The 17,417-nt window shown below is 47.8% G+C and overlaps 1 pseudogene; it reads right to left on the reverse strand.

The window, feature by feature from the left end:
• Positions 1-9,332: 9,332 nt before the first annotated feature.
• Positions 9,333-16,815, reverse strand: LOC121565592 (annotated as a pseudogene).
• Positions 16,816-17,417: the final 602 nt, after the last annotated feature.

Consider the following 17,417-nt stretch of genomic DNA (forward strand, 5'->3'; position numbering starts at 1 on the left):
TGTGAGTGCATCTGCACGCACAGTGAGGCGAAGACTTTTGGAGGATGGCCTGGTGTCAAGAAGGGCAGAGAGGAGGCCACTTCTCTCCAGGAAAAACATCAGGGACAGACTGATATTCTGCAAAAGGTACAGGGATTGGACTGCTGAGGACTGGGGTAAAGTCATTTTCTCTGATGAATCCCCTTTCCGATTGTTTGGGGCATCCGGAAAAAAGCTTGTCCGGAGAAGACAAGGTGAGCGCTACCATCAGTCCTGTGTCATGCCAACAGTAAAGCATCCTGAGACCATTCATGTGTGGGGTTGCTTCTCAGCCAAGGGAGTGGGTTCACTCACAATTTTGCCTAAAAACACAGCCATGAATAAAGAATGGTACCAACACATCCTCCGAGAGCAACTTCTCCCAACCATCCAAGAACAGTTTGGTGACGACCAATGCCTTTTCAAGCATGATGGAGCACCTTGCCATAAGGCAAAAGTGATAACTAAGTGGCTCGGGGAACAAAACATCAACATTTTGGGTCCATGGCCAGGAAACTCCCCAGACCTTAATCCCGTTGAGAAATTGTGGTCGATCCTCAAGAGGCGGGTGGACAAACAATAACCCACAAATTCTGACAAACTCCAAGCATTGATTATGCAAGAATGGGCTGCCATCAGTCAGGATGTGGCCCATAAGTTAATTGACAGCATGCCAGGGCGGATTGCAGAGGTCTTGAAAAAGAAGGGTCAACACTGCAAATATTGACTCTCTGCATAAACGTAATGTAATTGTCAATAAAAGCCTTTGACACTTATGGAATGCTTGTAATTATACTTCAGTATACCATAGTAACATCTGACAAATATCTAAAAACACTGAAGCAGCAAACTTTGTGAAGACCAATACTTTGTCATTCTCAAAACTTGACCACGACTGTACGGTTAAGGTGTTGGTTTAACAGTCGCAGGACCCGTGTTCGAGTCCTATTCGGGGCTACTCACCGAATTCACTAAAATATACTTTCATGGTTGGTTTCATTGACTCTCCACATTAACTGCCCTTAATTGACAATTTTTTTGCTACAACTTCCGAGTCCGTTAGAGGATCAGTTTGAGAAAAGTGAGGTGTACAAATAGTATTCCCTGCCAAATAATAGGCTTTGTACGATTAAGATTCACAGAGCTATGCCTCCCTTGCTTTAAGCGATACCCCCGCCAACCAGACATGGATTGATTGAGTGGAGACAGCTTGCGTCAATTACAGAACATTTCCTACCTGCAGCAGCACTAGCTGACAATGCTGGAAATACCGGTAAAAGCACAGTGCCTCAAAGTGCCCCAAAACTCCTGGCCATACTTATAAGAAGTTGTATGTCATTATCTTGATGCTTGAAGTGGTACCAGAAAGATTAGACAATAATCAGGGATTTGGCTTTAAGAATGAGCTGCAGCCTGTAGGACAGGTTGAACAGAATGACTCACCCGTGTTGACGTTGCCAATTGTCGCCTGCTTGTACAAACCATATACCACTCCTAGTTCTATATCGTGGAGCTCCGCCCCATAGGGGAGCTCTGCTCCTAGTGGTTTACCCTCTGCCCTAAGGCAGCAACAGCCTGAGACAAAATTATGCACACACCTACAGCCAATAGGAGTACAGGTGTCCCTATAAGAGGGGATGCCTCCCCTCAATCAGCCTCCCTTTTTCTTCAGCGACTGGATGACTAGACTGAAGAGCCAAGAAGAGACAAAGCACAAGACTCAGGACGAAAACGCCGTTGATATTCCAGTCATCAACGTCGTCTAAATGAGCACACCGGGAGATTTTCCACCCCCAAAAGCTATTTTCAGAGCTCAGTGCAGATGCACTTCCATGGCGGCCGGTGACCACCACGACCTGTGCTTCGTGTGTTTGGGATCCCAGCATGCCAAGGAAGGCGTCTGCAGTCCCCCGAATTGCGCCTCCTGCGCCCTCCTTTCTTTAAAGGAGAGGAAGCAGCGTTGGGCGTTTTTCAGGGAGGACATCCCCCTTGAGGACGTGCTGTCGATACTAGCCTCTGCTTCAGAGGCGTCGTCCGACGGCGCAGACTCGGGGAAGATAGGGACTTTGAGGGGGTCTGGCATTCCAATGGAACAGTCGGACCCCATCCCTCATACTTTCAAGCCCCCCTTTCCTTTGGAGAGCGAGAGGGCTTGTAGTCCCTATAGTGAAGGGGATACAAGCTCTGAGAGATCAGAAGCTCTCTCTTTCGCTGCAGCCTCTCTGAGATCTGATTTTCCGGGTCTCATTGAGAGAGCTGCTCAACGGCTGGTGATAAGGCTGCCCCCTCTTCCCTCCGCACCGGAGGTTGATATGATGGAGGGCGGTCCTTATTCCAGGCCAAGGAAGGCAGCAGAGCCAGTGGCTCCTGCCATGCCTTCTTTGGCTAGGTACGTTGAGGGCTCGTGGGAGGCACCTTTAGCGGCGCGTTCGCCGGTAAAAGCGTATCTCCCATTCACGAGAGTGGAAGGAAGGTTTCAGGGTCAGGGAATCCCCAGGTTAGAGAGCGCCATGGCGGCGTATCTTGTACCGGGTTCGAGCCCTTGGCCCTCTTCCAAGAAGGCCACGTTGCCATCCCAGAAGGACCGACTCACAGCGTCGCTGTTAGAGAAGTCCTTTGGGTTGGGAGCCCAAGCTGTAGCAGCAGCTAACAATATTGCCCTCTTGGTGGCCTCTCTGTCCCGTTTAACCACGGGCAAGACAGAGCTGGCACCGGAGGAGGTGGAGGAGGCGTCCAGAATTTCTGGCGCCATACTCCACCTGACACAGGCGTCCGCAGTCTGCGCGGGGAGGTCCATGGCCACTTCGGTGGTCGGGGAACGACACCTCTGGTTGTCCTTGACATCCATGAAAGAGGCAGACAGGACGTCTCTCTTGAACGCCCCCCTCTCTGACGACGGCCTCTTTGGGGTCGCAGTCAAAGAGGCGACGGAGCGCTTTTCCAAGCTGGAGGAGGAGAAGAAGCAGCTGGCCAAGCACCTGCCGTTGGCAGGACGACTCGGCCCCCCTCCATCCCAAAGGCCATCTACCTCCGCCCCTCTAAGTAGACCGGGGTCTACGGCGAGGCGGCGTAATCGGCGTCATCCGGCGGCCACGAGCAGCAAGGGAACGGGCCCCGCCCTTCCAGCAGCTACGGTAGCCCCACTACAGCTGGCGAGGGAGGTGACGAGGACGCCGACCTGGCCCTCCAAGGGAGGCAAGAGGAGGCGTACGTGACGGGACGCGGGGGAGAGGATGGAGGACGCATCGATGGTGTCGAACGTGCCCACTGTTCCCCCCACCCTTCGGTTGAAGGGATGGGTGTTGATGTAAATGCCTTTGTTGATGTATTTAATAAAGAGTTGGCTCCACCTGACTTTGTCAAAAAATAGCCTCTTTTCCATAATACGTCCGAGAGCGTTCAAATCTCACCCTCTCTTCCTTACCATTCTAAGAGCCGTTCAGCCCACCGAGGGTGCGTTGCTGAACAGGCACTTAGAGTAGGTATCCGTAAGACCTCAATCAGGTCGTCACATCACACTTCACGTATAAGAAGTGCTTTACATAGAAGGCAGCAGTCCCGGTCAGATTCTGACATGAGGACGCAGCCGCTATTTGGGGATGGCGCACTAGCACAGACTAAGGTCTCCGCTAGTACGAGCCAGACCCATGCTGCGTTCACGGAGGGCCCGATTACCGCGGTCACTAAGGTGTCCAGAGTATCGGCGCCCCCAGGCATTGTAACACAGCAGCTATCTGGGGACGGCGCATTATTGCAGACTAAGGTCTCGGTTAATGCGATTCAGACCCATGCTACGTTCACGGAGGGCTGGATTACTAGGGTTATGGGTATAACCAAAGTATCAGCTCCCCTGACAGAACGAGCCAGTACTCACCACACTGAGCGTGAATCAACCCACCAGGGGTGCAGAGTTGAACACACACAGAAGGTGAAAGTTAAGAAGGTATCAAGGCGCCGCCTTGTTTTACCTCATAGAGACCTCATACTACAGACTTCTAGGAGTACTGTAGTGAAGGGCTCTGATAGCGAATTGCAGTCACCTAAGATGACGCAATCGCTTGCTGGGGATGGTGCCCTGCCGCAGGCTGTGACCTCGGTCAGTGCAATTCAGACCCGCGATGCGTTCAAGGAGGGCAGGAATACGACGGTTACGGGTTTAACCGACGTCCCTGCTCCTCTTTCTTTCTCAGAACACATTGATGATTCCTCTCCCTTTCACGGGAGGCCCACCTTGGGCTGTTCCACCACTTCAATGTTGGGGAACAGTGGCGGTAAGGGCCATAGAGGAATACAGGTCCTTCCTACTGAATGCACCACAGCTTCGTGCTCAGCCACTTTCTCTGCATTGCTGGCAGTGGCGAAGAAGCTGCACCCTCTCACGCTGGCTAGAACAGACGTTGCAGAAGGGTTATGCTCTCCAATTCCACCGGACCCCACCCCGTTCAGGGGAGTGGTGGAGACGGTGATGAAAACGCCAGACAAAGTGGCCGCTCTGATGACAGAGATTACGGAACTTTTGGCGAAGGAGGCGGTGACAGTAGTTCCCCGGGAGCAAAGGGCTATATTCGCCTTATTTCCTAGTGCCCAAAAAGACGGGGGGAGTGAGGCCGATTTTGGACTTACGCATTCTCAACGAGAGCATAACCAAACGGCCCTTCCGAATGCTAACGACAAAACGTCTGCTGGAATGTGTCCAGAGAGGGGACTTTTGTACGAGCATAGACCTAAAGGACGTGTACTTTCATGTGCCGGTTCAGCCACGTCACAGGAAGTTTCTGCGGTTCGCCTTTCAAGGGGTGGCGTACGAATACACGAGGATGCCATTTGGGTACGCCCTGGCACCTCGCACATTTTCCAAGTGTGTGGAGGCGGCATTGGAACCGTTGCGTCGTCAGGGAATATGGCTACTAGCCTACCTGGACGACCTACTGGTTCTCGCCCGTCAGCAGAGCTGGCGATCACTCACACAACACAGACAGTGATGCATCTCACAAGTCTGGGGTTTGCTGTGAATTGGAAAAGAGCGCGCCCTGGCCCACTCATCAGATTGTCTACCTGGGGATACAGCTAGACACTGTGAGGATGAGGGCTCGAATTTCGGACCCCGAAGGGTAGCCTTGTTGCTAGCCCTGAGGAAGTGTCGTCCGAATCACACGGTGACGGCGCTGTCGATCATGTCACTTTTGGGTCTCATGTCGTCAGCCCACTCTGTGGTTCCGCTGGGACTCCTGCATATGCGCAGGATGCAGCGATGGTTCGCCCAACTAAGACTAGACCCATTGCGTCAACGTCATCGGTTGGTGGTGGTTCCACTCTCGCTCAGTGCAGATCTGAACTATTGGAGAAACCCGCGCGTTCTCACGCACGGAGTCCCGATAGGAAAGGTGTCCTCTCACATCCCAGTATTCACGGATGCGTCCCTGACGGGATGGGGAGGGACATGTCAGACCCAAGCGATAGGAGGTGTGTGGCCTCAATCAGGTCGTCATATCAACCTCTTGGAGTTGGAAACGGTTCGACTGGTTCTGACCCACTTGCGATGTGCTGGTCTGGTCAGACAACCGGACCACAGTAGCTCACATAAATCGCCAGGGAGGAGTCAGGTCTCCTGCTCTCCATCGGGCGGCAGAGGAATTGTGGCTGTGGGCTCACGAGCACCTTCGCTCATTGAGAGCAGCACACATTCCGGGCTACTTGAACGTAGGAGCAGACCTCATGTCAAGAGGGGGTCCTCGAGGCGACGAGTGGTGTCTGCATCCGGACATTGTTCTTCAGATTTGGGAACAATTCGGGAGAGCCGAGGTGGACCTATTCGCGTCACGTGTGAACGCGCAATGTCCTCTGTGGTTCTCTCCGAGGGAACAGGACGAACCGCCACTGGGAAGGGACGCCTTTGCGCACCAACCGTGGCCGAGAGTTCTCCTGTATGCATTCCCTCCGCTGTCCTGCATTCTCCCACTGCTAGCCAGGGTGAGGTCAGGGGGGCTGTCAGTGATACTGATAGCGCCCGATCGCCCGGGGGCTCCTTGGTTTGCAGAGATGAGTCAGATGTTGATTGCGCCACCTTGGCCAATTCCACATCGACGGGACGCGTTGTCTCAGGCGGGAGGCACGATAGGGAAATTGCCCATAATCGGCCAACCACTGAAGGCCTGGCTGCTGAGAGGGACAGGCTAGAGCGCCGTGGGTTATCTGATGCAGTGATCAGGACCATACAGGGTTCACGTGCCAGTTCCACTTCTAAGATGTATGCCAGTAGATGGAACGTGTTTTCACGATGGTGTGTCACACAAGGTGTAGACCCCATGAGCTGTCAGGTGGAGAGTATTCTCTCTTTTCTACAGCTCATGTTTGATAAGCAAAAATCGCCTGCCACTATTAGGGTGTTTGCAGCAGCGATTTCAGCTTGTCATGAGGGGTTTGGCAGAGACAATGTCTTTAGCCACCCTCTAGTGAAACGCTTCCTATTAGGAACGCGGCGACTTAGGCCAACACCTAGAGTCACGCTTCCTCAGTGGGATTTGGCTTTGGTACTCGAAGCGCTATGTAAGTCGCCGTTCGAGCCATTGAATCAAATACCCCTCAAGATGCTGTCTATTAAGACAGCACTGTTGCTCGCTTTGACTACAGCTAAGCGGGTTAGTGATTTGTGTGCTCTTTCGACGAGACCTGACTGCCTGGCCATCAATGGTGACCTGAGCAGAGCAGTGTTACGTCCTAACCCGGCATTTGTGCCGAAGGTTATTAAGAGTTCATATAGGTCACAGACCGTGGAGCTGTGGGCTTTTTCTCCTCCTCCTCATAGAGAGAGGAGTGAGGAAAAGCTCCATCGCCTGTGCCCGGTACGCGCTTTGGCGTGTTACGTCGAGTTGTTTGTGTGTCACGGTGCGGCTGCACTAGGTAGACCACTTTCAAAACAGCGGTTGTCTCACTGGCTTTGTGAAGGCATTGAGACAGCTTATGAGGCAGCAGGGCAGCAATTGCCTCAGGGTATCAGAGCTCACTCCACTCGTGGAGTAGCGGCTTCTACTGCCCTTTTCAGAGGAACAGGGGTAGAGGATATCTGTAGAGCAGCATCCTGGTCGACGCCGTCTCCATTTATCCGTTTCTATCTCTTAGAATGTCTTCTAACTCTTGGGGGGACGAGCAGATAGAGAGGAGAAGGACTGTGGAAAGATCAGGTCCGGGGTATATGTGTAACTCTTTGGTGGTCTGTACTCAGCATAGCTGAAGGGAGATCTTGAGCTAGGAAGAGAGGGAAAAGCAGGACTATGGACAAGGTTTGGATAAGAAAACATATTTTGTGGCATGAATCCTGACTGACAGGTTCAGTACAGTAGAGGCATGCGTTGATTGACAGAAGGTGAGGTCATCTATCTGCTTGTTCAGTTTAGTATGACTCATGTTTTGTTCCTGCCCACTAATCTCTGGGATTCCATTGAGTGAGTGAGGCGGTCTACCGCGTTTACAATGTAGAGTGACACTTGGTGTCATTCCATTAGTGGTTGGTAGTGTTTTCACAGGATATTGAGGCACATCTATCTGCTAGTACAGATTAGTATGGCTTCTATTCTGGTGATCTGCCCACTAGTCATTGGCATTGCCATTGGACTAGGTGGTGCGGGTCTTTAACCGATGACGCGGTATATTGTGACGCCCGTAGGGGTTTTTAGTTGCAGTACTGCGGGACTCGGTTGCAGCCATTGCTAGGCCTGACCTTCTCGTTTCGATGGGAAGTGTTAGGCTCGGCAGGGGAGTACATTTGGGAGCGCTACGCTCCGCCTTAAACCACTAGGAGCAGAGCTCCCCCTATGGGGCGGAGCTCCACGATATAGAACGATTAGTTACGGAGTGTAACTCCAGTTCTATGAGTGGAGCGGAGCCCCATAGGACTTAAGGCCCTGCCGACCCTCTCTAGTCTCGCTGAAGAAAAATATCTCGGGAGGCTGATTGAGGGGAGGCATCCCCTCTTATAGGGACACCTGTACTCCTATTGGCTGTAGGTGTGTGCATAATTTTGTCTCAGGCTGTCGCTGCCTTAGGGCAGAGGGTAAACCACTAGGAGCAGAGCTCCCCTATGGGGCTCCGCTCCACTCATAGAACTGGAGTTACACTCCGGTAACTAATCGTTCAGCGTAGCTAGGTTGTACGGTCAGCCTCCTCACCTCATCCGCAGCCTTTTCAAATTCAGCCTCGAGAAGAGAAAAAAAAGTTTTGTATTGCGCTCCTTGTGGGGACCAAAGAATCGATTCCCATCCAAAATCCTATTTTCCTTAACCCTAAATCTAACCCTTAACCTAACATTAACCCAAACCCTAACCCTAATTGTAACCCTAAACCTAAAATAGTATTTAGTCCCCACTTGTCAAAATGTTCTTGTTTTACTATCCTTGTGAGGACTTCTGGTACCACAAGGTCAGTTAAACAAAACCACACACATAATTTCCCCTATATACTGAGAATAATATGTAAATCAGCGGATGCTGAAAATACTTCCACACCACATTGTGTCAAAATATTTGTATCCGACTTAAAAATAAGTTGAATACCTTAACACCCCAAAAATTCTCCCTATGACAAAATCAGTCCTATATGCCACACACATCAGTTAAAATGCATGTGTCTACACGAAGCTATTTGCAGTAGCGTCATAATAGATTCGCTGCAAAAAAACTGTTTTAAAAAGAAATGCATGACACCTAGAAGGTATCTAACATTTTAAACAGATGATTGTTAGTTACTGCACATAAAAACAAAAAATAACGAGGTTTCTGTTTACCATAGACATGTTGTTCCCCAGAAAAAGACCCAGCTACTCCTTACATGTGGGAATGCTCACTTCCGTGATTTCATATGGGAGTTGTCTTACCTTTAACCCTTGAGTAGGTGGTGGTGACATCTCAAATTCCATTGGAAAGCAATGAAATGAGAGGTGACAAATGCATTAGCCTATAGCTACCACAAGAGGACAGCATGTGTCCACAGTCTCTCTCCAGGTCAGTAAGGAGTGAGACAATAAAAATACATTCATGAACTTCTACATAACAATGAATTGGTAAGTTGTGGAAAATACTGTGTTTATTCTGAAAATAAGCACTATCAAAATATACATGTCTTTGATTTCATTTTGTGGATAAACCAATGGAAATTCAGTACATTTAACAGAACCACAAGTGACGCAAGAAAAAAATTTTAACAGTCAGAGAATATAAAATAGCTCTTACAATTTCAGATGTACCATTGAGTCACCATGACAGCAGGTTTATTTGATCATTCAATAAAATTAGTACATTTTATACAATGTCATATTTAAATTATACCTATATCACAGTGTAACTTCAACACAGAAACAAAACATGAGCCATCCTCGACTGGGTTTGGTGCCAGCAACAATTTGGGACTTGATAGTACATTTCTCCAATCTTTGACACACATTTGATCTTTGAAAGACTCTGACCAGGTAAAGTCTAAACATTATAGTGCATTCATTGACGCGTAAAAACAGTGCAACAATAATCTAAGGCAGAAAATATAAAGGTCTATTTTCTAAACACATCTCCGAGCAGTAAGAAGCGATTACACAGCAGAAGCAGGCATGACACCCCCAAACAACCGATGACATTGTTGTGAGTTGCAACATTTTGGCTCTGACTGACCTTAGCGTCAGGGCAGGCAAATCAGACAGCTGAGCCAGATTCAGCGCGAGCAGGACAGAGCTGAGGCATCTAACAGTACTACAAGTACAGCCTCAGATGCCCAGGCTTCGCTCACATTGAAGTGAAAGCCTGAGACAGAGGCTACTACAAGTACAATGTATTTTATTTTGATTTGTGTGATAGCATTGGATGCCCAGTATTTGACTGGCTAAGAGACTAGTAGGAAGACAATGACAATGTCTGGTTTCCAGTTTAGTTAAAGGGAGTAGCGGCAGCAAATTTAAAAGCAGCACTATAATAGCCATTTCCGAAATGCATAACTGTACATGTGCCGGAGGCTTAGTGAGCAATACAACCATAGTTCATTTCTCTTGATAAATATACCAAGGTAAACAGTAGTGCTATAGATGAAATGGCATCCAAACAAGTAGCATGTTCACTAGTAAAACAAAGGCCATTGAAATCCCTAAATTGTTTTTGATGCATAAGGCTACTGTTGGTGATATTCCATCCCTTATAATGACACGGTCAGTACTTCTCTCCCATCGCCACTTGCCTGTGTGTGTGTGTGTCTTCCATGCTTCCTTCATTCAACCCTGCATGTAAGACTAAACCAAGCATCTCTCTCAAACATTACTGATGTCATCCTGTGATGGCCCGTTACACTGCGTCCCTCAGGCAGTGTGAAGCGGATCGGCTCGGCTCTTCTCCCAACCCCTCCTGATACGACTCAGCCGGAGAGCCACACACGGCAGGGACAGAGCCAGCCTCCCCAGCAGCACAGCCAGCGGCAGGGCCAGCACCAGCAGGAAGGTGGTAGAAGCGATACTGCTCCGGGTCCAAGCCCCGGTCCCAGCCGTAGGTCAGCGTGTGGAGGGTGGCCATCACCAGGGCGGTGTAGCCAAGTCTGGACTAGAGGGGAGAAAACGTATTTGAATTGAACTGAATCTGGGTGATAGCCGGCTTCAGATGTACTCACTATAAGTTAATTTGGTTTGAAATCCAGTTTTTTTAAATTCAATACAATGTCAGGTCGTGAGATCCGATGGTGATGGCCCATTTTATATTGAACGTTTAAAAAAAATACACTTCTGAACTTATAAATCCCCAATACTCCATCCATACCCAATCAAACCCCTTTATGAAAGACTGTAAATGCAAACGAGGTTGGCCTACCCAGATGTACAGAACACCGGGGATCTGGCTGTTGACCTTTGAACCTTCTACATAACCTAATAACTCAACATCTTAGTGAGGTGAAAGGAAGTGGTGACTTGAGTGGTATATTATATGTGCAGTACAGTGTGGAAAAAAAGTATTTAGTCAGCCACCAATTGTGCAAGTTCTCCCACTTAAAAAGATGAGAGGCCTGTAATATTCATCATAGGTACACGTCAACTATGACAGACAAATTGAGAAAAAAAATTCCAGAAAATCCCATTGTAGGATTTTTAATGAATTTATTTGCAAATTATGGTGGAAAATAAGTATTTGGTCACCTACAAACAAGCAAGATTTCTGGCTCTCACAGACCTGTAACTTCTTCTTTAAGAGGCTCCTCTGTCCTCCACTAGTTACCTGTATTAATGGCACCTGTTTGAACTTGTTATCAGTATAAAAGACACCTGTCCACAACCTCAAACAGTCACACTCCAAACTCCACAATGGCCAAGACCAAAGAGCTGTCAAAGGACACCAGAAACAAAATTGTAGACTTGCACCAGGCTGGGAAGACTGAATCTGCAATAGGTAAGCAGCTTGGTTTGAAGAAATCAACTGTGGGAGCAATTATTAGGAAATGGAAGACATACAAGACCACTGATAATCTCCCTCAATCTGGGGCTCCACGCAAGATCTCACCCCGTGGGGTCAAAATGATCACAAGAACGGTGAGCAAAAATCCCAGAACCACACGGGGGACCTAGTGAATGACCTGCAGAGAGCTGGGACCAAAGTAACAAAGCCTACCATCAGTAACACACTACGCCGCCAGGGACTCAAATCCTGCAGTGCGAGACGTGTCCCCTGCTTAAGCCAGTACATGTCCAGGCCCGTCTTTAGTGCATTTGGATGATCCAGAAGAGGATTGGTAGAATGTCATATGGTCAGATGAAACCAAAATATAACTTTTTGGTAAAAACTCAACTCGTCATGTTTGGAGGACAAAGAATGCTGAGTTAACACCATACCTACTGTGAAGCATGGGGGTGGAAACATCATGCTTTTGGGCTGTTTTTCTGCAAAGGGACCAGGACGACTGATCCGTGTAAAGGAAAGAATGAATGGGGCCATGTATCGTGAGATTTTGAGTGAAAACCTCCTTCCATCAGCAAGGGCATTGAAGATGAAACGTGGCTGGGTCTTTCAGCATGACAATGATCCCAAACACACCGCCCGGGCAACGAAGGAGTGGCTTCGTAAGAAGCATTTCAAGGTCCTGGAGTGGCCTAGCCAGTCTCCAGATCTCAACCCCATAGAAAATCTTTGGAGGGAGTTGAAAGTCTGTGTTGCCCAGCGACAGCCCCCAAAACATCACTGCTCTAGAGGAGATCTGCATGGAGGAATGGGCCAAAATACAAGCAACAGTGTGTGAAAAACCTTGTGAAGACTTACAGAAAACGTTTGACCTGTGTCATTGCCAACAAAGGGTATATAACAAAGTAAAGTTGAGAAACTTTTGTTATTGACCAAATACTTATTTTCCACCATCGTTTGCAAATAAATTCATTAAAAATCCTACAAAGTGATTTTCTGGATTTTTTTTCTCATTTTGTCTGTCATAGTTGACGTGTACCTATGATGAAAATTACAGGCCTCTCTCATCTTTTTAAGTGGGAGAACTTGCACAATTGGTGGCTGACTAAATACTTTTTTCCCCCACTGTATATTAGCTCACGAGTGTAGTAAAGAGGCCCAAGGGGGACAGTATGACCTACAAGCTCAACATTTGTCCTTAATGAGCCCCTGTAGTCAGCGCGTGTGTGTGTCTGTGTGTGTGTTCCCTCTAATTATTAGCACAGTACAGGGCACTACAGAGAGCAGCTGAATTATAATTACCCTTGACAGGCGGGAAGGTTCACTGTCGTGACTCACCCATTTCATCCCCATCCCTAAGTATACTGAACAAAAATATAAACGCAACATGTAAAGTGTTGGTCCCATGTTTCATGAGCTGAAATAAAAAATCCCAGAAATGTTCCACAAGCACAAAAAGCTTATTTTTCTTACATTTTGTGCACAAATTTGTTTACATCCCTGTTAGTGAGCATTTCTCCTTTGCCAAGATAATCCATCCACTTGACAGGTGTGGCATATCAAGAAGCTGATTAAACAGCATGATCATCACACAGGTTCACGTTGTGCTGAGGACAATAAAAGGCCACTTTAAAATGTGCAGTTTTGTCACAACACAATGCCAGAGATGTCTCAAGTTTTGAGGGAGTGTACAATTGGCATGCTGACTGCAGGAATGTCCACCAGAGCTGTTGCCAGAGAATTGAATGTTCATTTCTCTACCATAAGCTGCCTCCAATAAAATTTTACAGAATTTGGCAGTACATCCAACTGGCCTCACAACCGCAGACCACATGTAACCACACCAGCCCAGGAACTCCACATCCGGCTTCTTCACCTGCGGGATCGTCAGAGGGAGGGTGGGGGTATGCTGAGGAGTATTTCTGTCCGTAATAAAGCCCTTTTGTGGGGGAAAAACTCATTCTGATTGGCTGGGCCTGGCTTCCCAGTGGGTGAGCCTATTCCCTCCAGGGCCCACCCATGGCTGCACTGCTGCCCAGTCATGTGAAATCCATAGATTAGGGCCTAATTTATTTATTTAAATTGACTATTTTCCTTATAAGAACTGTAACTCAGTAAAATCGTTGAGATTGTTGCATTTATACTTTTGTTCAGTATACATGTTTATTACTTTTATACTTAATGCATCTCATTTTACCAATAATTATACAAGGCTCTGTTAAGAAAGTCTGGGCAAGTTAACAGTTCCTAATACCAGCCTAACTCACTTAAAGCCATGTCCGTCTGTCGTCCGCACTATGAATCAGCAGGACTGAACTCACTACATTATGTCTGGCTGGCTGCAAGCTTAAGGGACTGCAAGACTGTAATCTTGATGGAGAATAATGCTCAAATGTTTTACTGCGGCTCCGGGCTGTTGGCAGACAGGCCATTCTGACAGGCCAAGCAGAACCCAGGCCTTTTATCACAGGGACTAGCAGCATGTGACTAATCTGGCGCCGACTGGATCAGCTTAACATACATATGAAGGGGAAGTTCTAAAAGCTCCAAAGAAGGACAAATCCCTGGAAAATGGAACCATTATAGTAAAGTTCCCCCTTTATGAATTCCGAGGCATGCGAGAAGAAGAGTTGACACGCATAGCTCAGAGGTTGTCTTTCTACAGTAGGCTACAATGTTAATGGGTTTTGCCAGTCTTCGACTGCTCCATTGACTTACTGCTCATGTACACAGAAAAGGTGTGTGTGTGCAAATGTGCTGACCTGTACGAAGCTGAACTCCCTCCAGTTGAGAGATTTGCCCACGGTGGGCAGTGAGGAGATAGCCAGCAGAGAGAGCAGGCCCAGGGCCAGGATGCCTATAGACAGATACAGCTCCATCCTTCACACCTTCTCCTCTACCCACGAGTCCTCCTGGCCTGCCTTCACCTGCACAGCAAACACACATTGTTGCTTACTGTGAGGTCAGGTGGTTACACTATAATATGCATAATCCATTACAAATGTTTTACCATATTGAAAACGTTATAAATGCTGATGAGTAGAAATGTTTTTAATGCTTATGTTTAGACCCATACATTTATACTTCAATACTAATTCATTTATAGTATGTAGGCTACACTATTCATAAATAGTTTGATGACGCTTTCTCACCTGTTTGAAGGCAGCATTGAGCAGACTGTAGCGTGCAGACCTGCGCATGGGCAAACACAGGCTATAGACGGCATGCAGGGCTGCGCAGAGGAAGGCACAGAGGCCCAACTGCTTCCGAAGCTGCAGCCAGCGATCCAACCAGTTGGGGAAGCGCCTGTACTTGGTGCCCCACGACAGCTGCAGGAAGGCAGCCACGAGGCCCGGCAGGTAGACCAGAGCCAGGGTCACCAAGGCCACCGAGGGGAGAGTCACGTTTACCACCTCCACCGGCATTTTGTAGAATGCGCTCTTCCCCGCCGTGGCGTATGGGTGGATGACGTCACGTAGGAAGTTGTAGGCGTAGAAGAAGAGGAAAAGGCAGAGGGTGGAGAGACAAGGGAGACGCCACGAAGGGAAGAGGTACAGGGGGTGTTCTCTATCTCCTGGGCAGAGGAGAGGCGGCCCATGTCAACAGGGATGAAGCCTAGACTGCGGCAGATCTGGAGTACAGCGCTCTTGGCCCTACTGCTGTCACTGCAAATCAGCACCTGGATAGTAAAGAGAAGAGTGTCAGCTAAGGGAAGGGAATCTTCACCAAGGAGAACCCAACTGAAGAGACACTATACTTCACCAATAGCCTACCCTACATCACATCGTTTAGCTACAGTGACATCGTATGACCAACACCTGTGAGAATATGGTTGCAAGATGAGAATGTGTGAAACATCTAACATTACATAAACTGCAGACATTGTCCGGTTTAGAGCAAAAAATATATAAAAACTGTACGTCCAAATGTCATTCAGAGTAGTAATGTCTGTCTGTCTGTCTCTTCTCTGGCACTGTTGTGTGTTCAGAGGACTTAGGCCTTACCTGTCTGCTGCCGTCCCCGTGGCCCCGTCTGCAGGCTCCAGGCCGAGATCACATTGAAGCCCTTCACCACACTGCTCTCTGGGAAGATATCGGCCAGCTGCTCCGCGTAGGGACTGCTTATCCCTGTTGATCTTAGTACCGTTACTAACATCCACCAGAATCTTCCCCACTAGCGGCTCCTCAGCCCAGCCAGGGTGGAGTAGTGCTCGGGGAAGAGGGCCACGAACACCAGGTCGGCCTGGGTGGCAGCCTGGTGCTGGGTGGTCACCTCAGCCTCCTCGGGAAAGAGGAGGCACAGCGCTTGGGGTTGCGGCTGCCCACCACCACCCGGTACCCGGAAGCTACCAGCCCGGTGGCTAAGGAGCGGGACAAGTCACCTGTGCCCAGGATGCCAACCAAGGGGGTACCTGGATCGGAAATTGAGGTTTTGAGGTGTCTGGGGCTGGGGCTGGCACCACCCCATATTAGAGGCTTCTTCATCTCCTCCTGGGGCATCCTGTCCTGCGCTGAAAAAAACAAAAGGTCACTAACAGTGTCACATGTCTATCAATAGACAATTGTGTCTGTGCAGCATTCAATGTAAAGATGATTTTGTTATTGACACAAATTAACACTGATGTACTACTTGATTCAACTGGCAAACTAGCTAGCTAGCTAATGCAACCTGCTTATAACTGCTATAGCTAGCTAGCTAGCTAACTAACTAACTAGCTAACTCTACTACTACTACTACTACTACTACTACTACTACTACTACTACTACTACTCCTCCTCCTCGCAGGCTAACGAAGTTACTAGCTAGACATCCTTTATTTGTGCACACCTCTTGCAGGTGTACTGCCTTCAATACTTAGACAATGAGGTATTGAAGCCAGGGCTACGCAAATTGATATTCTAGCTAGCTACTCCTACTCCAAAGGAGAACTCATGTTAGCTAGCTAACAGTTAGCTAGCTGAGCTGGCTACCTACCTGTCCTTGCTTGGTTGAACGCAATGCTAGCTAGCTAAGAAAGTTAGCTAGCTAACATTTGGGCAAAAATATAGAACACAGAAGTACCAACTATTTTCGACAAAATTGGTCAACTTCTATAAATGTCCTATGTATACTTTAACTAACTAGCTACAGCAAAACAGTAGACACAAATAACTTTTTAATTCATCTTGGTTGGCTCACCTCCTTTCTTGACGTCTGTGTATTTTTGTCCTATGCTCATAACTTTGTGACGCAGAAATCTGTCCCCACCCCAACCGCGCCTCTGTGTGAAGAAGATAAATTCCTCGCCAAACTGACATGAAAGCTGACCTACAGTAGGCTAGGACTGGCCCATTAAGTTAACAGTAGCTACAGTATAAGTTATTCCTAGCAAGAAGACAGTAGACAACCCATAATTAACATGGTTCGAAAAGCTCTGCTCTTATGTAAATTGATTGCAGTGTCTATGGGTATTTAGAATTTTTATTTCAAGATGTTCTCTGTGGTGCATTAATTTTACATTGGATGTTTGGCTTGCTGTATCACAAGTTTATTTTCCATGGGGATCTTAAATGCTGTTGTTAAAAGTCAGCCCTGGGATTTACTGTAAATTAAAAACATAGGCCCACTAAAAGTAAAAGGGAGATTTGACTGCAGGTCAGAGGCTGTCAACACAGCTGTAACAGTCTGCCTTTGCCAGCTGTAGAAGGTTAAATGTATCCTTCTGGCTTACATGGTTTTCTCTCTCTCTCTCTCTCTCTCTCTCTCTCTCTCTCTCTCTCTCTCTCTCCTCACATAACCTACATTTGTCGATTTTCCATCCATTTGTAAATTATGGTTATTGATGGCTAACACTTGGGATGTTGAAGTAAAGTAAAGCACTGGAATTGAAACTGTCATTTTGTGGCTATGACCTATGATGGAGATATTGTAATCTAATTTTGGAAGGTCATGTGACATTGATTGTGCAATTTGTTTGACATGAGTAGGTTACATCTGAATGTTATGTGA

Source organism: Coregonus clupeaformis, unplaced genomic scaffold (genome assembly GCF_020615455.1).
Source record: "Coregonus clupeaformis isolate EN_2021a unplaced genomic scaffold, ASM2061545v1 scaf2717, whole genome shotgun sequence".
In the NCBI taxonomy this organism is placed as follows: domain Eukaryota; kingdom Metazoa; phylum Chordata; class Actinopteri; order Salmoniformes; family Salmonidae; genus Coregonus; species Coregonus clupeaformis.